The sequence below is a fragment of the Agrilus planipennis genome, unplaced genomic scaffold (genome assembly GCF_000699045.2).
Source record: "Agrilus planipennis isolate EAB-ADULT unplaced genomic scaffold, Apla_2.0 scaffold235, whole genome shotgun sequence".
In the NCBI taxonomy this organism is placed as follows: Eukaryota; Metazoa; Arthropoda; class Insecta; order Coleoptera; family Buprestidae; genus Agrilus; species Agrilus planipennis.
In genome coordinates, this window is record NW_020438970.1 from 441,844 (window position 1) to 465,464 (window position 23,621).

General features: G+C 36.5%; 1 protein-coding gene across 3 annotated transcripts in view; it reads right to left on the reverse strand.

Moving 5' to 3' along the window:
* LOC108741679 (protein artichoke) overlaps nucleotides 1-23,621 on the reverse strand; it is a 50,887-nt gene that overhangs the window by 19,096 nt on the left and 8,170 nt on the right. Inside the window, exons 1-2 of one of the 3 annotated variants that reach the window (XM_018476554.1) lie at nucleotides 23,126-23,389; nucleotides 21,177-21,374 (exon numbers count right to left, since the gene is read on the reverse strand). The gene's annotated coding sequence lies outside the window, so the exon portion shown is untranslated. Of the gene's footprint in view, nucleotides 1-21,176; nucleotides 21,375-23,125; nucleotides 23,390-23,621 lie in introns of those variants that run through there. The other 2 variants (XM_018476555.1, XM_018476558.1) reach the window with 2 other exon arrangements.

Genomic DNA, 23,621 nt, shown 5'->3' on the forward strand with positions numbered 1-23,621 from the left:
ACAAAAATCGTACTTATAAGGTTGCAAATCTGTCGAACAAGTATTAATGTAATTACATTAGCCTGTGACCTAATCAGTACGGTTTGTTGTTCCTTCATTAACCTAAGGAAGTTTATAGTCAGTAAAAAACTGAAAATGAATTTTCACTTTAATATTTACAATTTCGACGAGGCATTTACGCTTTCAGAGGTAATTTTTGTGGTTATTGCGAAGTCCTACATATTCCCACAGGCGATGCTGATATCTTTCGAAAATAGTAATCGATAGTGCCATCTATTTCCGAAATTATCCTAGACGACTGGTACCAAGTTCGATTTCGTTCCGTAATGTCCTTTCCCGGTTACGAACGCAACCAATAAAAGTTGAATAATGTTCTTGCCACCTTTTGCCGGTTGTAGGCAACTGCATGCGCCCCCTGTTAACCCCCTTATTCTCACACTGTATAATTGAGATGCTTCAACGCTCGTATATCACCCATGCGATAGACTCGATCTCCGAAACTTCTAGGTCGACAGCTTTTCCGACCATAAACTATTCGATAAACTGGGCATTCCACCCACCTATCCATAAAAGTTGATTTATAAACCGCCCATACTAATATCGCCCTGAATAAGTTCCTTCATTTGCAGAAACTGACGCAACAACAAGTTTGTATTTATTAATGCTCAAAAATCCAGGCACATCACTTAAACAATATTAAAACGCCATACTTTAACAATGAGGAAAACCACCCTTTTCTGCCTTGATTCTTTTGGACACATTAAAACTAGGGGAAAAAACAGCGAAATAATTATAAACATCCCAAAAAAATGCTATCAAAACATGCTAAAGAATGCCCCTGCATGTTCTGATTCCTTAATAATTATTTTTAAACTTATTTGTTCAAGCACAATAATTTATTGCCTAACTTCCTGATAGTAGTTAGGTAACATTCAAGTTTTAAAACAAAATCTGTTTTACAACTCATAATTTTTTCTTGTGGAATGTTTTTCATATCCTGGTCCCGTTCCCGTAAATTTGATTGCCCGAGTTTTGTGATAAAACATTTAGTTTTGTGAAAGATGCTTTTTGCAGACAACCGAGAGCTCCGAGAAGTTATGGGTGCACCTACTTATTCCAGACGTTAGTAAATCACGATGTTGGTTCTTAAAATTTCAGCAGTTTTTAATGGCTTACTGTGAGGCTAACGCCTTCGAATCGTAAAGTTATTATTATTAGCCATAGCTAATGGATTACGGTAATCCTAAAAGGCATTAAGAGAAAAAATGAGCACAGTTTATTGATACGTACTGGTATCGACGAAAGTAATTCGGCAATACCTTCATGTCTAAAAAGGTGTTGTACTAATCTATCTCGCCTATTTCATATTGGCTTCCATAGAGACCTCTGTTGTCTTACTCTTTTTAATACCTCTTCATTCCTAACCTTCTCTACCCACGATATCCTCATCAGTCGCGTGTAACACCACATTTCGAACGCTTCTAACCTCTTCTTTTCCGCCGCGTCTACTGTTCATGTTGCGCGCCCGAACAGGACCGCACTCCAGACTTACGTCTTTAACAATCTTTTTAAATTTGAAATTTCATAATAACATAATAATATTTCAAAAGGTCTTTTCCTTTGGTGCTGGCTTCGCGCTCCCTTAAATACGGTCCTGCATGCACGTACGCAAACGAAGACAGGTTTATGCCCAAAACCGAATTACATTTGTTTCATAGTCATGTCGGATGATGAAGTGGCGCGTTTTCAGCTGCTGAACATGTAAAACGAGACCGTCATAATCGTTGCGAATATAATACATGGTAGTTGCATGATCAAGTTTGTTGCAATTTGTTTACGCCGACCGACCAGGCCCAACATGTAATTTAATTGGTCGGTTGTGATTTATTAACGCAATTCGATCTAATCGGCTCAACGTCACGATCCAGAAATGCCAAGCAACCGAACGACCGACGCAAAACCAACGGCCTATTTCAGTTGACGACCGCATGCTAACAGTTTTATCCGTCACGGTTATATATCCACCCTTCTCGTTAATGCCTTCGAACGACATACGTACATAAATGTAGATAAAGATCAATCGATTTTAACCAATCTGGTCCTTTGTTGACTATAATTTACTATGTCATCGTTTTATCGATTAAAAATAATTATAATTTAACCAAATGATCAAAACCCTACCAGTCAAAGGTTAGTCCGGCCCTGGTAGAGTCACGCAGGGAAATACGACACTGCAACGCCCCATTCCGCCAGCTGCAATATCTGAGTATTTCGTACATCAACACCTACCATCAGAGATGAACAAAGTATTTATTTAATTATTTATTATTGCAATGGGCGTCTATAGTTCATAATATTTAGTAGCGTTATAGTAAGATCTGTTAATTTACTTTATTTGTCGTTCCACAACCGTCTCTCTTTACATTTTTCATCGATATAGTTGCTTAATTTCATTATATGTTGCCAATTCACGTCCAGGGCCGGCTTCGGATTGCAACTTCGCCTGGTTTTCTTACAAATTTTTATTGCGTACTTGTTTTACGTACTTAATCGATTCGATTAAGAAGAAGCAGTAAACTACATTCAAAGAAATACAATACTATATGAGTACACAGAATTCTTTCTACTGATTTTATCGATTAACAATTATAATTTAAACACATGATCAAAAGCCTACCAGTCAAAGGTTAGTCCGGCCCTGGTAGTGCCACGCAGGGAAACACGACACTGCAATGCCGCATTCCGTCAACTGCAGTATCCGAGTATTTCGTACATCCACACCTATTATCAGCGATAACCAAAGTATTTATGTAATTAGTTGTTATCGCAATGGGCGTCTATAGATCATTATGTTTAGTAGCGTGATTAAGATCTGTTAAATTACTTTATTTGTCGTTCCACAACCGTCTCTCTTTACATTTTTCATCGATATAGTTGCTCAATTTCATTATACGTTGCAAATTCACGTCCAGGGCCGGCTTCGGATTCCAATTTCGCCTAGTTTTCTTACAAATTTTGACTACTTGCTTTACGTAATCGATACGATTAAGGAGAAGCACTAAACTACATACAAAGAAATGCAATATTGTAGGGTCCATTCCTGTCTTCCCTACTTTTTCTCGCTCTTGAAATGCATCAGCAATCTCTTACCAAAAGTTCAGTAACATGAAAAGTTTTCCCCTTGGTGCGCTTTGTAACGTTATCACGTAGCGGTAAGTTTCTCCAGTCACTCCCATTAAATGACACCTGGAGTTTTATCTCGTAACGTGTGTTTTGGAGATTTCCACTGTAAAACTTCCAAATGGACAATAAAGATAAATTACCACTGGCATTACAACATTGGCGGAACCCCAAGACCTTTGTATATCCACAGCCTTTGCCCTGTTGAACTGTCCCTGTACATATATCAAATATCTGGAAATCTTTAGAAAATAAAGTTCCAAATTACTTCAAGCGAAGTGATGGTTCGTTATTCTTCGAAAAAAATTGTTCCTTTTGTAGTTCTCGCAATGAATGGTCTCTGTTGTATCTATAAATACCTATGAAAGGTGTCTATTAATGTTTGACCCTCCTTCGAAGACATTTAAGGATAAATTTGTCACTTCCGAGCGATTATAAAGTTCAGCTCTCGAGGTCCATAATTCATATAATAATTAATTGTTTCGGCATAGGCTTATCTGCCAGCATCAGTCGCTACTTTATACTAATCTGGCACAGGCTTAGGACACATTTAATAAATCTTCTGTTTCTAATCGGCTTTTAGAGAACCCTTCAGTTAATTTTCCACATTAAGACAGCGTTTTCGTAATTTTAAGATGTGCGACAAAACCTTTTTTTTTTTAAAAAAAATCCTTTTGTCAATATCATTATGATATAGCAGTATTAGCATCTAGCAAAGAGGAGTTAGAGATAGCTTTAAATAAAATAGNTATACATCGAAAACGCGATCAACATCATTAAAAACAGTACAACTGTAGAGATAGATATACAGGGGCAAAAGATTAGTATGCTTAGGTTTGCAGATGACATAGTATCGACATATTAGTATCTAGCAAAGAGGAGGTAGAGATAGCTTTAAATAAAAGAAATGCTGCACTGACAAAACAGTACTGTATGAAAATAAATAAAAGTAAAACTAAAATAATGGCATGAAAGGGAAGAAAAAGTAGGGAAAGAGCGAATATAAAAAATCCTTTTGTCAATATCATTATGATATAGCAGTATTAGCATCTAGCAAAGAGGAGTTAGAGATAGCTTTAAATAAAATAGATGCGGCACTGACAAAACAGTACTGTATGAAAATAAATAAAAGTAAAACTAAAATAATGGCATGAAAGGGAAGAAAAAGTAGGGAAAGAGCGAATGTAAAGATAGAAGACGAAAGATTAGAAGAGGCAGCTGAGTTTAAGTATCAAGGAAGTCAGATAAGTCAAGACGGAAGGAGTAGCGCAGCTCGCGAACGGTTAATTTAGAAAATTCGAATTGTTAAAGGTGTCTATTTGGACCGCGGTGCTGTACGGGTGCGAAACATGGACGGTGGGTGCAACGGAAAAGATTAGGAGGAGTAGAGGTAGACCTAGATTAGATTACCGTTCGCAAATAGTTAAGGATGTGCGTGTCCAACCAGTCTTAGGACTGACGACCTTCTGATGATGTTGATGTCAATAAGATTTCTAATAACGAAATCTTTGTTCAAACAATGTTACCGGAAAGGTTTGGTTAAATTATTTCCCGATAGACTTTTACAGACGGGTCGATTAGTAAACATGAGAGCGAAAGGCCTGCTGGGGTTGATTGAACATTGAATCCCACTTTTGGGACACGTACTTAATGTGAATAAAGACAAGCCATTAAAAAGTTAATATTCCAATCGTGTACGTGACGCGGTACGCTCCAACGATTCATTTCCGTTTAAAAAATTGAACGGAGTTGGCCGAGGATCAATCCGGATATGGCGCGAACTGTTTTAATTGGAATCGCGGTTAGTCCATTATGTCGGGTATGCAGCTGTTTCTGAAATCGTGCTTGCCACTAAAAAGGAAAATTTCGAAGACGTGACACACGTCCGGCTTTTCTCTAAAACAGGAAAACACTTTCAGTAGACACAGACCCTTTCGCCATCATATGCCGTGTTACGTTTTAATCTTTGGAATAATTAATAAGAGTTGTTATTAATTTTATTATAATTACAAATTAATTCCTCGCAATTTGGTTTCTGCAGTGGTCAAAATGCCATTGTTCTGCCAATCCTTTTTCGTATTTTGTGTATAATACCTAATACTTGTGAAAGATCATTGACGACTACATAAAACTAATTTTTCTTACCCTCGGGAACAGTATTTCGTCCTGGTTAAAAAATACTCTATGTACTTTTCTTTAAATACGTTCAAAGATCATCGACGATCACGTAAAATTAACTTTCCTTCCCCTTGGGAACAGTATTTTATTTTTTCCCAGATAAAAGGTACCCTATGTCCTTTTTTGTACCCCTAACAATGTATGTACAATATGTCATGATGTTAAGGCGTAAAATGGTACCAAGTGTACGAACAAAAACAAATAAAAAACAAACTGAAATTCGTATTTACAATATTAGTCAGGATAAGTGGATAGTACCTAATCCTTGTTTATTTTGCAAATTTTATCGAAAAGCATCGAAATTTTAGTATATAGCGATTAATGGAATATTTTTAGAGTAACTTTCTTATCAACAGGTACAATTATTCGTGAAGCTCGTTGTATAAAGAGTCGGGGTTGACTTGTTGGCGGTTGGATGATGTATTGATTCATCGTGGCGTATTATTCCTGACATCAAATTAAAATTCTGTGCCAAAGACCGGGAATTTAGCTGTCATTCTCAGAGAAATTACATTCTTACTGATGTTGCCCGTGCCACCCAACCCAACGTAGGCAAGCTCAGCTGTCAAGCGAGAGACGAACGTTATGTGGGTAGACCAGCAAGGCAACTATCTCGTTTTGCTCGGCCCAGTTTTATCCTTTTTACCATGTCATTCGTCATACTTTTCATTTCCGTTGGTAAAGCACGTAAGCGCGTTTGAATCCAAATTAAAGCCTTTATCTTGACGTACGTTCGTCTCCGTTGGAAGGATGGGAATTATCGGGAAAACACCCTTCCCTGAAACCCGTATTAATTAATTTTAAGATGTGAAAATAAAGCAAACAATTTCTGATTGTTTCATGGTGAAAATTTTGGTCGTTTGTCTACGACGTAATTGTATTTGGTACCTATCTATAAAGGCGTATGTTTGGAGCGCGGCGTTGTACGGGTGCGAAACATGGACAGTTGGCGCGGCGGAAAAGAAAAGGTTAGAAGCGTTCGAAATGTGGTGTTATAGGCGGATGATGAGGATATCGTGGGTAGAAAAGGTTAGAAATGAAGAGGTATTGGAAAGAATAGGAGAACAGAGGACTCTATGGAAGTCAATAAAAAATAGGCGAGATAGGTTGGTAGGACACCTTCTCAGGCATGAAGGTCTAGTCAGAGACATATTAGAGGCAGAAACAGGAGTTAGGAGGGGTAGAGGTAGACCTAGATTAGATTACTGTTCGCAAATAGTTAAGGATGTGGGCTGTTCTAGTTTTAGGGAAATGCGAAGTATAGCTCAGGATAGGAAAGAGTGGAGGTACGTGTCCAACCAGTCCTAGGACTGACGACCTTATGATGATGATGACCTATCTGTAAGTAAACTTTGAAGTCTCATTTTTATTTTTTGTTGCCGTTGTTTTTGCTGAAAAATAACTGAGCTTAATTTCCTGGCTTGAAAAAGTGCTTTTCTCTCTAAAAATTTCATCAAGTTAAGATGGCTTCTTTTCAGCGATATTTTCTTTTATGTCTGACTTAATGTCCGTCGTATTTGTCGATTTGCGACAACTTTACGGTGTGTCGTACCGTGCGAGTACATCATCACCTTTTTCGTCAAAGAGGAATTTTTAAAAAGCAACTTCAAAAGAAACTCGTTAAGGTGTTTTGGAACAACCTCCTACTTCTCCCGTTGATTGCAAAAACTAAACGAAAATGCGCGAGTTCGAGAACAAGGCCTACATTTTCACTTTGAATTGGGTTACTCGTCAGAAAAAAGTTAGATACTTACTCTATCTTGTTTAGAGAATTGTCTTCAAGGTGAGATGTTTGACGTTTGGTGACCAGAGCGTGAGTTTGAACTAAATGTAGGCATTCTTTGTGTTTTATGAATCTGAAATTGGCAATATAGGGAAAGAAATGCTCGGTGGAACTGAGAAAAAAACCAAGATTATCCAATTAGGTGCCTCGCCTTTTTGATCCGTTTCATTTAAGCGCGAATTTTAGAAGTAGGAAACGTAGGATTAGGGTAAAAATGATCCCTCGAATGACAACAAGCTTGTTTTTCTTCCATTTATTATCCGATTATTCCGTCTGGCGATTTGTTTAGCTGAAATGTCAGCAGTTAGATTCGTCCCATGTTTGAAGCTAATCCTTTAATATTTGCTGCGCTTTAGGTCCTTATCTTTCCTTATAATTCCCTATTTTAAAATGGTATTAAGCAAATTACTCAATTACATTTTCTTTTTTTTCTGTTTTTTGTAATAAAAGCGCTATTTTTATCAACTTTGTAGACGGCAAAGTACGAAGTACATCACAAATTAGCAAGGGATTAATAATAAGTGCTCAGATTTTATTGAGATATCGTGGCGTTACTAAGTATTTAAATTAAAAGAGAAACGTCGGCAACTGCTATATTGTAGAGTGGTGTGTTTCTGCCTCATCGCGTTGTAATCACTACTTCAACCCCTGCAGGCTTTCCAACAATTAAATTCGTAATGGTTTCTTAAGGCATTTAATTCCATTTCTCTTATTCTACTCCTTGAAACGCTTCTGTCAGCGAAGTGTAATTTTCACACGGAATTTTCAGGAAAAAAGTGCCCACTTGGGAGAAAGGGACTAATAAATGAAGTAACCATTAACAAAATTTTAATTCATTTAAAATAGAACACCATTATCCTGAGGCTGCGACAAGAATTAGTAGAATAAAAAGATGAACAGACAGACACTTCAGTGATCCTATATGGGTTCCCTTTTTCATTCGAACGTACGGAACCCTAACCCGAGAACCAACTTAACATTGTAGCTGAAAAAAAAGAGCATGTTCTCCTATACATTCAAACTACAAATGTTGTATTTTTGCTAAAATACATAGAATAACAAACATACAAAAGCGCTCGTAAAATCTATGGGAGATGGAAGGTATTTGCCAAAATTCGAGAGGTTATAATTATGTAAAAATGTACGTAGAATCTCATGGTACCAATGGTTTTCGAGTGCAGTGCCGATTAGGTAGTTTACGGCATCACTTTTGCTAAAATACATAGAACAACAAACATAAAAAGGCGCTCGTGAAATCACTAGAAGATGGAAGGTATTTGCCAAACTTCTAGAGGTTATAATTATGTAAAAAGATACGTAGAATTTCATGGTACCAATGGTTTTCGAGTGCGGTGTCAAATAGATACTTTGCGGCACTATTTTTGCTAAAATATGTAGAACAACAAACATAAAAAGGCGCTCGTGAAATCACTAGAAGATGGAAGGTATTTGCCAAACTTCGAGAGGTTATAATTATGTAAAAATTTACGCAGAATCTCATGGTACCAATGGTTTTCGAGTGCGGTGTCCAATAGGCACTTTGCGGCATTATTTTTGCTAAAATACATAGAATAACAAACATAAAAAGGCGCTCGTGAAATCACTAGAAGATGGAAGGTATTTGCCAAACTTCGAGAGGTTATAATTATGGAAAAAGGTACCCAGAATCTCATGGTGCCAATGGTTTTCGAGTGCGGTGTCAAAAGTATCTATTTGCGGCAATATTTTTGCTAAAATTTGAAAATTTCTTGTGTTATTGGGAGGAGCAAAAAACAAAAGAACTGGACTAAATCAGCAGCAACGAATAATAATTTGTTTGGTGTTATTTTCCGATTGTGAACATGCTGAATTGGATTTTGCGTGCGGGGCGAGCAATAAAAATAGTTAGAGTTGAAAAATTTCATTTAAACTACGTCAGCAGCGGTTGTTGTCAGCATCAGTCACTCGGTTTCATCAAGCAGAAATCCAATAACAGTTTATAGAGACAATGTTCTTTTTGATATTCCGGTTTTATGTAAAACGAACGAACGTCCTTCCAACAGACAGATCAAAAGTGCAATTGTGTGCACAGCGAACAATCTCCTTAGTTTTATTCGATCTGTGCCAGTTAATAAGGGCTCCCTGCCCTCCAAAAATTAATAAAACCTTTTGAAGTCAGTAATTTTCTTTTGCAAAGAACTGCGAGTCCAGGATTTAATTGAAATTCGCCGCTTGGTTATTTTTCGTTCATTATTGCAAGAAAAAATACGAAAAACAATACGAATTGAATGAATCTCTTCTCCACCCCCCACCCCCGCCCGCCTCACTAACTCCTCATCATGCCAGTTTATTATTTAATAATTATATTTTAAAAATAGCAGAATTTTGTGGAATAAACCCAAAATTTGTTTTTTTTGGCGCTATCATGCACAAGTTATTAACACCAGCTGAGTATTTACCCAGTGCAGTCCCGATAAGATTAAGAAAGTGTATGGTGGAGATAAGATACAGAGATGATCAATAAATAATTTTTGTCCTTCCTGTGACACGAGGCTTTAGGAGCGTGCTTGTGTCAAGTCTGACAGAAAGATTGGCAAATGATTGGTTTTTTTATCGAAATTCTTCAAACTTTTCCGCTCGATTCCTCAAGCCGTTTGAAGGGTCTGTTAATGTAGTAACTTCAACAAACTGAATATCATCAAGGAGGCTTTACGTCAAAATTCTTCTGTTGTAGTTTGAATGTCTTTACAGACGCAACATCATTTTAAAATTAGTTACATTACATTACATTATACTCTCGACTCTTGTTCATTAAACATACTTTTTCATACAGTACCTGCCAAAAGTTTTGTTCAATCATGAATAGTAGTGCGAGTCGAAAACAAGCGTCAAAGCCTTTAATATGTCTTCAAATATAAATAAACATCTCGTTGATATTTTCAGTAGTAAATGGTACCAATAACAGCACATTTGAGCAATGCAATTGTAGTGGATAAAGTGGTCAATTTTTCCGTGCAGTACTGTACGGATTATACGCTCCTCGTCGGTTAAGAGTTCGGCCGACAGTTGTTTCTTTTCTTTTCTGGCCTAATGCTGTTCTTTTCTACTTCGCGCCGGTCAAACTGAAGGTCACATCGCTACAGAAACTAAACGAAGTATAGTACGTACTTTATTGTAGCGGACACTAAACTGTCGCAGGACGGTAATTTAGTGTAAATAGGTACTTTTATTGCGAAGCGTCTAGTTTTAATCCAATATTGAACATAAATAAAACAATTCTTGACTTTAATGTTTATAATAAACGTCTTAGTTGAAAGAACGTTGAAAGATAATGCGTTGTAATAACAAAACTTGGCAATATCAGCTCGAAAAGCTGAGAGCTCACAAATATAGTCTTGGAGCTTTTGTTTACTAAGCCAAGCGTTGTGTAACGTGTCATACAATATTCTCTTTTCTCAGTTATATACATAAGAGCTCGACTAGAAGCGCTTTATTAAATTTACTCGAACTGCTAACGAAATATTACGTAGGAAAGCGAAAGTTTTCGAAGTGATTTATACAATGAATTTCCAGCAGAATAACTAATTGTTTCGCGTTCGTTTCTCGGAAAGGTGCGCAAATTTATTCATTATTCGTTAGCATGGCATGGGTGAACCTGTAGGTTCAACAACTACAAAATACCTAACGTTATAAACGATGCTTTCGGTTATTTCTTTCATTAAAACTTGCTAACATCCTAATTACATCCCATTTCAATCTGTAAAAATTATTACGGTAAAGAATCTAAGTATTTCGGTCAATTCTCGGCAACTTTGAAAGGACTTCAAGAGACATGATTTCAGTTACTTTAACGACGAACAATTTTCCACCTAAAGAGAAATTGAATTCCTTCAAAGCACACCACTACCACTGACGTAAAAATCACAAACGACACAAACTATCTTAACGACTAACTGTCAAGATCTCAATTTGGTTCGCCTTTTGGCGACAAAAATCACACATTCCTGAAAGGTATACGAGTGTGTGTGTGTTAACGTAGCAGATTCAAACAAAATTTTTATATGGATTCCGTCATCAACATCATTCCTCAAATAAAATTTCTAGGTATTTAACGTCTTAAGTATTATATACTGGTACGTTGGGTAGGAGTTCCACAGGGGATCACATTTGGACCGCTGTTGTTAGGTACTTTTTAATATGTACGATCAATTTCATATCGAATATTATCTTCATATATACGGTACGAGAGGCTACACTTGTCAAATAATCCTCATCTTGATTGCCCTTCGTGCTCCTTTAATAACAAATGGAATGATGTAGTGGGACGATCAAAGAAGTGGTTTTAAATGATTGCTCACGTTCCTGAATATGTCAGCAGGCATTATTCTACCGACGAGATCCATACGTCACATTTCCACCCCAATATGAAGGGGATGCGGTCGTCCACGACTTCGAAATCCAGAGAGAGAGAGGCCTCGGCAAATTGAGCTCCCGCTACGAATCGCCCGCAAACAGATAGTTCCTGACACTGCGAGCAAATCTCTATATCATTCCCCTTTTCGTCTTCGTCCGCGCTTTCCGCCCACCCCCCCCCCCTCCGCCCCTGACCCGTCCCGATTCCCGTTTTAATGACAAAGTTTCGCCGAAAGTAATTTATTTTGGCGCCGCCAAGGTTTTCGTATCATTTATTCCATATCACACAAAGAAATGTAGTAGATGAAGCGGCAGCAACGACGTCAGCGTCGTGTTCGGCGAGGATGTGTGTGGGGAACGCGTCGTTCACCGCGCCGCCGTCAGCACGTGTGTTAGCAAAATACCACCTCAATGGGGAATGAAATAGGTGGAAGAATAAAGCGAAAATTGTACGTTATTCTTTTGTCTGTCATACAGATGATAAATTCAACTGCAATTCGTAGGTAACAAAAAGGATAAGGATGTCCTTTCAAGGACCTTTTAATGTTTCACGGATCATATAGGATGTACAAAAAAAATCTTTCGTAAAACAAGGAGTTAAACGGGACAAGATGTTAACACACTTAAAAATGTAGGGATGAGATAGAGAGATAAAAGAGTAATACATAGCTTGTATAAAGAGCAACAGGTACTTACAGATTATAGAGCGTGAGCAGTAACGTAGAGAAGAAAATATTAGGAAGGGAGTCAGATAGGGATGCACACTGACACTGCTACTTTTTAATCTATCCATCATTACTGACAGGAAAAATTTAAGGATAGATATACAGGGGCAAAAGACAAAATGAGGAAACAGGAACGTAAGAAAATAAATAAAAAGAAAACAAAAATATTGGTGCATAGGGGAAGAAAACGTAGGGAAAAGTGAATATAAAGATAAGAGACGAAAAATTAAAATAAGCCTGGCTTTGATGGTAACAGGGGCAATTCAGGTAGATGGGCAAAGGTAATTAGGGTAGTGACGTATTGGGAAGACTTGTGCTTGTGATTCTCAAAATAAATTTAATTATGGGTAAATTCCATGTCAACGTCTTCTTTTTGGAAGTATTTGAGATATTATCGAGCCAAATTTAAACAAACGATTAATTGTTAATTGTCCAGACAAGAGTCTATTATTTTTATTATCAGTTCAAAGACTGGAAGTACCGAAATTGGTATATATAAGCAGGTAAACCTTCGTTACTGTTACAAATTGTTTCTTATCAACAGATAACATGAAGACAATTGCAGCATTACTTTTAGGTAAGGCAGTTACTTTATTTTTTATTTTTGTTTCTTGTACATAACGAATCTGCAACGACAGTAATTTTGCTCTATTTTACTCAAGTCGCTTTCATTGCTCTATCATGGAGCAGCGGGGATGCCCAGAGTTGTGGTAGTTGTGACGATGGTGGCAGACGTGTTTGTGGCAGAAATTCGAGATCCGGCGCTCTAGGGATCTTCATAAATCAATGTTACATGGACCAATACAATTGTAGGATTGGAACCGGTGAGTAGTAAAATAAAAACAAACGAAAGGGAATATGTGGAAGGAAATATCATTTTAAAGGAAACAAAAAAATGAAATACTAATATCCCCTAAGAAAGTTTTTTTGCAATGACAATACTAAAGTGAAATCTCAATATTTTTTGCAGACTACCAGTTCGTCCAATATGACAATTGTCCAAGTAAGTCGAAATGCACATTGTGTGTCAAAACCAGAAAAGGGTGAAATAAATTTTGAGTGGTTTTATACAATCGAATAAATTTATTTCACACATTAGAAAAGGCTTTCGGGACCACTTGGTGAACTGGTGTTGTCCTCGTTCGGCTCTAAAGGCCGTCGTCGGTTGGAGTTACTTCCTAACGTTTCGTTAGTCCGAGTGGCGAACTTCTTCAGAGATCATTCATTCCAACTCTGATGTCAGATGTAGATTATATTTCACCCTTTCATGGCTCTGATTATTCTATTATTTTAAATAAAACTTGATCTAATACGCTTTTCTTAACTTTCAGACTCACGCTCAGTGCTAGAAGTTAACCAGGTTAATTTGGATTGATAAACCTTCTACAACAATATGATTACCTGCATATGTAATACTAAAAATGTGTATCTAGTTATTTTTCAATTTTGTTCATAATAATAAAATATTCATGTTATTTATTGTTTACTTTATAACACGTGTTTATTGAAAAATCTGGATAGGTACCCTTAATGTTTCTGAGGAATTTTAAAATCATAAGTATTTTAAAATAAAATGACAAATGAACGAAAATTGTTTTTTGGCAAATATCGTCAATGACAGTCTAATAAGGAAAAACCTTATCAGAAACGTCTAATATCTCTTCTGTGTAAATTTGTTCGCCCTGTTTGTCTATCTAGATACAAATTAGAAAACGTTACATGACAATTGTCCACTTTCAAACACAACATTCGCTCTGTAACTAGCGAAGTTTTCATTTTTAGTATCTTATTAGAATTAAGATATTATCAATCAAAGTCTATAGACAAATACACCATTTTTAATCTTCGAGACAACTCTTGTATTTATTTTGTTACCAGTTTAATCTACCTTAAACACATGAATTGGGGTAAATGAATTAGCTGGTATTTCATATTTTGTAAATCCTCTCTTATAAACAAATGATATAAAGGCGATTTCGGCGTTAGGCTTAAGTAAGGTAATTTGAAATGAAATAGGTGGAGAAAAGCGAAAATTGTACGTTACTCTTTTGTCTGTCATACAGCTGATAAATTCAACTGCAATTCGTAGTTAACAAAAAGGATAAGGATTCCATTTCAAGGACCTTTTACTGTTTCGCAGATTATATAGGGTGACGGGATACCAATATACTTAAAACTATAGGGATGAGATACAGTGATGCTCAGGAGGGAAAGAGCAGGAGAGATATAAAACTGAAGATAGCGCAGGGTGGAGTTGCCTTCAATCAAAGGAAGTCACTTCTATGGTCGCGAAAGGTTTATTTAGAAGTTCGAAAATGATTGTTATGGTGTATGTCTACAGCGCGGCGTTGTACGAGTGCGAAACATGGACGGTAGATAGAGATGGTTAGAAATGAGGAAATTTTAGAAAGAATAGGAGAACAGGGATCACCATGGAAGTCAAAAGGAAATAGGCGAGATAAGTTGGTACGACGCTTTTTCAGGCATGGACAGCTAGTTGGATACGTATTAGAAGTAGAAACAGGAGTTAAGAGGAGTAGAGGGGGGCCTAAATGAGATCACTGTTTGCTGATTGTTAAGGATGTGGGATGTTTCAGTTTTAAAGAATGCGAAGATTAGCTCAGGATAAGAAGGAGTGTAGATGCGTGTCCAACCACTCTTACGATTGACGACCTTATAATAATAACTTTTAAACAAAAATTAATCAACAGCTATTGTTTTTCTGTTTCTACTCTTTATTTTTAACTAAATTAACCAACAACGTCTTTTTCTTTGAAGTATTTGAGATGTTATCGAGCTAATTTTAAACACAAACAATTAATTTTTAATTTTCCAGACAAGGGCCTATTGTATTTATTATCAGTTCAAAGCCTGGAAGTACCTAAGTTGGTATATAAATGCAGGTAAACCTTTGCCATTGTTACAAATTGTTTCTTATCAACAGATAATATGAAGACCATTGCAACGTTACTTTTAGGTAAGACAGTTACATTATTTTTTATTTTTGTTTCTTGTACCTAACGAAACTGCAACGACAATAATTTTGCTTTATTTTACTCAAGTCGCTTTCATGGCTCTATCCTGGAGCGGCGGGGACGCCCACAATGGGAATTGTGGTGATTGTCCGCAAGATGGCAGACGTGTTTGTGGCAGAAATTTGCTATCCTGCGGTCTAGCGATCTTCCCAAATCAATGTTCAATGGACCAATACAATTGTTTGCTTGGAACAAGTGAGTAATAAAATAAAAACAAACTAAAGGCAATATGTGGAAGGTAATGAGCTTTTAAAGGAAATAAAAAAATGAAATACTATCTCCTTAGAAGGTTTTTTGCAATGACAATACTATAATTAAATCTCTATATTTTTTGCAGACTACCAAATCGTCAGTTATGACAATTGTCCAGGTAAGTCGAAATGCAAATCCAAAGCGATCGATAAAAACTGAAATGTTAGCGAAAATACTACATCAATCAAAACCAAAAAAGGGTGAAATAATTTTTGAATGGTTTTATAAATTTATTTCGCAAATTAGTAAAGGCTTTGGTGAACTGATGTTATCGTGGTTCGGCTCTAAAGGCCGTCGTCGGTTGGAGTTACTTCCTAACGTTTCGTTAGTCCGAGTAGCGAACTTCTTCAGAGATAATTCATTTCATCTCTGATGTCAGATGTAGATTATATTTCACCTTTTCATGGTTCTTAGTATTCCATTATTTTAAATAAAGCTTGATTTAATACGCTTTTCTTAACTTTCAGCTCAACGGGCAATGCTCCTACTTAACCAGACTAGTTGGTATTGAAAAACCCTTTACAATTGAATTATGACCTACATATGCAATACTAAAAATGTGTATCAACTTATTTTTCAACTTTACTGTTTATAATAATAAAATATTCATGTTATTCGTTGTTTACTTTATAACACGTGTTTAATGAAAAATCTGGACACCCTTAGTGTTTCTGAAGAATTTAAAAATCAAAAGTGTTTTAAAATAAAATGATGACAAATGAACGAAAATGCTTTAAAAATACTTAAATAAAAATTCCAACATTTTTTACTGGCAAATATCGTCAGTGACAGTCTAATAAGCAAAAACTATCAGAAACGTCTAAACTTTCTTCTATGCTAATTTGTTCGCCCTGTTTTTCAATGTAGATTTAAATTACAAAACGTTACATAACAATTGCGCACTTTCAAACACAACCTTCGTTCTGTAGCTAGCGAAGTTTTTGTTTTTAGTATCTTGTTATTATTTTATTACCAGTTTAACATGTCTTATATACATAAATTGGGGTAAATGAAGTAGCTGGTATGTAGTGCTTTGTAAAAAAACAACATGAAGACGATTTCAGTGTTGCGTTTAAGCAAGGTATTTTTTTATTACGTTTTTTCGTTGATTGTACTTAACAGAATAGGAATAACAAGACAAGTCGCATTCTTGGTTATTCCTATATATATATAGTGAAAGAGGATTTATTGGGAAAGCACAGGAATGTTCGGGTTGTACGGACGAATACGAACCTGTTTGTGGCATTAACGGAACAGGCAATAGAGTAACTTTCCTAAAATGCTTGTGAATTGGACGAAATGGATTGTCACCGCTACTTTTTAATCTATGCATCTATGCATCATTTGCGACAGGACAACTGTAGGGATAGATACACAGGGGCAAAAGACTAAATGCTTATATCAGCATCTATAGGGTTGTTCGGAAAGTCATTTCGTTTTTTTTTGTGGAAATGAAAGATAGTTTTCGTATAATAAACAAATACTTTATTAAATTATATATTGACCGTTCTGGTCCAACACCTTTTGCCATCTTTCTGGTAGTAGCATAATTCCACGCTCATAAAATTTTTGGTCTTTGCTGGCAAAAAACTGATCGAGGAGGTTTTTGACCTCCTCATTTGAGGTGAAGGTTTTACCGTCTAAAAAATTTTGGAGTGACCGGAACAAATAATAATCCGATGGTGCCAGGTCTGGAGAATATGGTGGGTGTAGCATTGTATCCCATTCAAGCTGTAAAAGCTTTTGGCGAGTGACCAAACTTGTGTGAGGTCTCGCGTTGTCTTGGTGAAACACTACACCTTTCCTGTTGATTAGTTCTGACCTTTTCTGTTGAAGTGCATCATTCAGTTTGTCCAGCTGATGACAGTAGACTTCCGAATTAATCGTTGTGTTATCCGGTAAAAGCTAAAAAAAAACGATTCCTTTAAAATCCCACCAAACAGACAGCATCACCTTTTTTTGGTGAATATCGGCTTTGGAAATGGTTTGAGCCGGTTCATCTTTTTTGCTCCATGACCTCTTGCGTTTGACGTTGTTGTATACAACCCATTTTTCGTCCCCAGTGATGATGCGCTTCAAAAACGGATCATTTTCGTGACGTTTGAGAAGCGAATCGCAGACGTCAATGCGGCGACACAGATTTCTCTCTGTGAGAACATGGGGAACCCATACATCGAGCTTCGAGGATAATCCCAGGCCTTTCAAGTGGTCATAAACTGTTGAATTTGATAAATTTAACCTCAATCCGATCTCACGTGTTGTTATTCGCCGGTTCACATCAACTAATGCCTTTATCGCGTCTTTATCAGCTTCAACCGGCCTTCCCGAACGTGGTGCATCTTCGACATCAAAATTGCCGGATCGAAATTTAGCGAACCAGTTCTGGCACTGGCGTACTGTCAACACACCTTCTCCATACACATCAGTCAATTTCTTTCTGGCTTGAACAGCATTTTTACCCTTTCTGTAGTAAAACAGTAAGATATGTCGAAAATGCTGCTTATCGCTCTCCATATTTAAAAGGGCACCAACCAAAAACTACTGCGTAGAATTAATTGGAATTTTTCACACACAAGCCTTGCTATATGAGCTCTCAAAACATATAAAAATTATACGGCTTAAATGTGAAGTTGGGTGCAAAAGAATACAATTAAATCCTCTGTCGGGAAAAAACGAAATGACTTTCCGAACAACCCTATAGCAAGGCATGTTAGAGATAGCCTTAAGTAAAATGGAAATGATATTGCGGAAACAGTAACATAAGAAAATAAATAAAAATAAATCAAAACTATTGGTGTATAGGGGAAGAAAACGTAGGGAAAGGGTGAATATAGAGATCGGAGACGAAAAATTAGAAGTGGCTGATTTTCGGTATCTAGGAAGTCAGATAACTAAGGACGGAAGAATCAGGAGAGATATAAATCCGAAGATAGCGCAGGGTCGAGTTACTTTCAGTTAAAATAAGTCACTTCTATGCTCGCGAACGGTTAATTTAGAAATTCGAAAAAGGTTGTTAAAGGTGTTTGTTTGGAGCACGGCATTGTACGGGTGCGAAACGTGGACAGTGGGGGCGGCGGAAAAGAAAAGGTTAGAAGCGTTCGAAACGTGGTGTTATAGGCGAATGCTGAGGATACCGAAGGAAATTTAGAAAGATAGAATAGGAGAACACAGACCACTATGGAAGTCAATAAGGATCAGACAAAATAGATTAGCAGGACACTTTCTCAGGCGTGAACAGCTGGTTAGAGACATATTAGAAGTAGAAACAGGAGTTAAGAGGAGTTGAGGTAGACCCAGTTTTAGGGAAATGTGAAGATTACCTCAGGATAGGAAGAAGTGAAGGTGCGTGTCCAACCAGTCTTAGGGCTGACGATCTCATGATGATGACTTTTTAACACGTGTTTAATGAAAAACTAGTCAACAGCTATTGTTTTTCTGTTTCTATGTTCTTTTTCTTGGAAGCATTCAAAATGTTATCGAACCAAATTGAAATAGAAACAATTAAATTTTAAGTCTAAAGACAAAGCGCTATTGTTGTTCTTATCAGTTTAAAGCCTGAAGTACCTAAATTGGTATATATAAGCACGTAAATCTCTGTCACACAAAAAACTCTTCTTACCAACAGATAAAATGAAAGCTATTGCAACGTTACTTTTAGGTAAGGCAGTTATTTTTCTTTTAATTTTTGTTTCTTGCACCTAACAAAACTGCAACGACAATAACTTCGTTTTATTTTACTCAAGTCGCTTTAATGGCTCTATCCTGGAGCTGCGGGGAAGCCCAGAATTGTGGTACATGTTCGTCTGGTGGCAGACCTGTTTGTGGCGTTAATATGAACACCGGCGCTTTAGTGCTTTTCACAAATCAATGTTGGATGGACCGATACAACTGTGCGACTGGAGAAGGTGAGTAGTAAAATAAAAACAAAGCAAAGCGAAGGTAATGTGCTTTGAAGAGTAACCAAAAAATGAAATACTATCTCTTAAAAAAGTTTTTTTGCAATGACAATACTAAAGTGAAATCTCAACATTTTTTGCAGACTACAGATACGTCAGATATGACACTTGTCCAGGTAAGTCGGAATGCAAATTGTGTGACTTCTTTAAAAACGATAAAAGCTAAACATTAATGCAACGGAATAAATTTAAATCAAAACCAAAAAAGGGTGAAAAAAATTTTGAGTGGTTTTATACAACCGAATAAGTTTATTTCACAAATTAGTAAAGGCATTCGCGACCACTTGGTGAACTGGTGTTATCGTGGTTCGGCTCTAACGGCCGTTTCACCTTTTTATGGCTCTGATTATTCTATTATTTCAAATAAAGCTTGATCTAATACGCTTTTCTTAACTTTCAGCAAGCAACGGTTAGTGCAACAGTTTAATTTGGATTTACAAACCTCTTACAATAAAACTATGACCTGCATATGCAATACTAAAAATGGATACCTTCTTGTTTTTTTAATTGTCTTAATAATAATAAAATATTCATGTTATTCATTGTTTACTTTATAACACGTGTTTATTGAAAAATCTGGATAGGTACCCTTAATGTTTCTGAGGAATTTTAAAATCATAAGTATTTTAAAATAAAATGACAAATGAACGAAAATTGTTTTTTGGCAAATATCGTCAATGACAGTCTAATAAGGAAAAACCTTATCAGAAACGTCTAATATCTCTTCTGTGTAAATTTGTTCGCCCTGTTTGTCTATCTAGATACAAATTAGAAAACGTTACATGACAATTGTCCACTTTCAAACACAACATTCGCTCTGTAACTAGCGAAGTTTTCATTTTTAGTATCTTATTAGAATTAAGATATTATCAATCAAAGTCTATAGACAAATACACCATTTTTAATCTTCGAGACAACTCTTGTATTTATTTTGTTACCAGTTTAATCTACCTTAAACACATGAATTGGGGTAAATGAATTAGCTGGTATTTCATATTTTGTAAATCCTCTCTTATAAACAAATGATATAAAGGCGATTTCGGNATAGTGAAACAGGATTCTTTGGGAAAGTCCAGGAATATTCGGGTTGTACAGGCGAATACGAGCCTGTTAGTGGCGTTAAAGAGAAAGGCACTAACTTTTAGAAATTCTTGTGAATTAGACGAAATGGGGTGCGACGAAAGACAGGGTGCATGGGTAGTGAAATAAAAACAATAATATAATAGTAATTTAGGTTATGAGTTATTCCATTTATTTATATTTATTTCACTGCTACCACTGTCAATTTATTTCTGGATTCACTTCTGCAACTGTCAATTTATTTCTTCTCTTTCGGCGACCGTCTGTTCCTTTAAATACTCTTTTGTTTACTTTCTAGAACCTTTTGGAAACATCCGGATAATTTATTTTTTCCTAGAATTGTTTAACTGCTTTCCCAGAACGCAGGTACGACACACACATTTACAAATACGGCGCACATGAAGAAAGGCGCCCGCGGCTACTCGGCGAATCGATAAGCTGTTCACGCACACGTGTGCTCGATCGCACACAAACACGCTCGTGCTCGCTACAATATAAAAAATCTGCAATACATATATCATAAGGTGTAAATTCTGTAATGATTCAGATGAAACGGTTTAATTTACCTGGATGACAGAATTATGGATGAACTCACCTGTTAGAATCGAGATTTGCGGGGAAGTAAAATGAAAATTAATTGCACGTTCACTCAGATTGCACTTGGTGTTAGAAGGCTAACAACATTGACTAATTACTTCTCCCAAATGCCTCGCTCTTCTCCTTATGACGATGACAGTTGGTTATTAGAAGCCCGCGAAGCTTACAGCAGCCATCGTTAGTGATTGATTTGAATCTGGAACAAGATTCCATTTGTGTCATTCAGAAACTTCATCTTACTTAACACAACGATGCATTCGTGGGAACCAGTAATGCAAGAAATTGATTTCAATTCTCCAACTCTGAATGCCAATGAATACTGACAAATTGCAAGAGCAGATACTCAGCTATTGTTCGGGCCACCAGAGAAATGCGGCCAGCGCTATACATAAAGATAACTCTAGTTTGTAATTTGTTTAACGGGAAAAAACAAAAGCGAACAGCGTCAATTGTTTTATATAACCTGCAGTTGTATTAGGCTCTTCTTGCTTTTGTTTAATGCCTCGAATTTCTCATTTGTTTTGTTCATTAAATTTGAGTGTACTTTCTCTAAAAGTTAGGTATCTAATTTTCTATTGTTTATCGACCATCGATATGGGGTTTAAAACGCCTCTAAAGAAAAACAGAACAGTACAAGAAGAAAAATTCAATAAGGAAGAAACTTTGCAGCGGTAAATATCCGGTTTGTAATACACGTAGATACGAACACGGGTCTGAGCGCCGATTCCAATGCAAATAACATGATGGCAGGTGAAGTTTTCCTCGAACTATATACTAAGCAGTGCACAACAGTGAGCTTACACACCCGATTTTCTGTAGGCTACTCTGTAAGCAAGTTATTTGGAACTCGACGTAAGATAAATAGCTAACGTTGTCGGTTCTTGCGTTTCCTGTGAAATCGCATACGACCTGGAGTTGTTCCAGGTGCAATTCGATAAATTGGAAGGAATCCTTTCCGCTAAAGTTTATAGAGTTCCACAGCAGGAGTTATCCTGGCACCGTCGCGTTTCTCCGAACGTTACGTTATCGAAACCATTATCTCCAATCGCATTCCTACTTCGTAAGCATACGTCTAAGTATATTTCCTATGGTGAATATTAAACTAGCATTTCAGGGAATCGAAATTCTTGTAAATGTTACTTTTGGCATTTCTTACTTTCCCAGACAATTTAGGGATTACTCCAACACTGTCCCAGTTTTGATTTTAGTCTTGGTCCTGTTCTTTTGTTGACATTGGTCTTGCTAATATAAAGTCCGTCTTGGTATTGGTCAGAAGTGCACTGTCTAATTTGGAAGCATGCTATCTTTTGTTAATAAATATAACTATAGAAGAGTTAATTAGTATACAATTGTCTATTTATCTAGTGGTTCATTGTTGGCATTCAGGGAGAATCTTTTTCTGCCAGAAATCCATTGACTCCATTAAAGACATTGGCGGAGGGTAGGCGCTGTTACGCCTTAAACCTCTAATTAAATTAAATCCAATTGAAAGCGTAGGAATTGCGGTGAAGACTCCGATCAATTTTTGAATTAAGAAAAACCGTAAATCGTGCCGAATTAGTATAGAATTTATCCTCAATTTATGCAAATGCTTGTGCATTTCTTTTCAGAAGTTTCACATTGTGGTTCTTATTATTCTATTGTTTTAAATAAAACTTGATCTAATACGCTGTTGTTAACTTTCAGCGAGCAACGGTTAGGGCAAGAATTTAACCAGTTTAATTTCGATTTACAAACATTGTACAATAAAATTGTTACCTACATATATGTAAAACTAAAAATGTTTACCTATTTGCTTTTTTAATTTTCTTCATAATAAAATATTCGCCATTTTCATTGTTTACTTTTTAACACGTGTTTAATGAAAACTCTTGATACCCTTAGTGTTTCTCAGGTATTTAAAATAATATGATGTCAAATGAATGATTATATTTTGAAAATACTTACATAAAGGGTCCAAAAATATTCCCCATAACAGTCTGATAAGCAAAAACATTATCAGAAACGTCTAAACTCTCTTCTCTATAAATTCGTTCGCCCTGTTTGTCCATGTAGATAGAAATGGCAAAACGTTACATATAACAATTGCGCACTTTCAAACACTACCAGCCTTCTATAAATCGCGAAGTGTTTTTAAGTTCGTTTCATGCGAGTTGCTATGTAACGAAATCGTGCAACGGATGTCCCCCCTCTACTCGGCCACGTAGTCGAGTTCGTAGTGGGATCGCTTGAGCCGTGAGCGCGCTTCAATTCAACATTCGTTATAGGCAACTCTGAATGTATAGTCTAAAATTTAAATTCATAATGTACAAATAATACCATTAAACCAATTCCATAACCCCTATCCCGGTATGTTTGTGTGTTTAAAGAAGTTTCACTTCAGTAGCGTGTTGTATAATTACACGTTGTGTTTTTTTTTAGTGTCTTATTAGAATTAAGATAT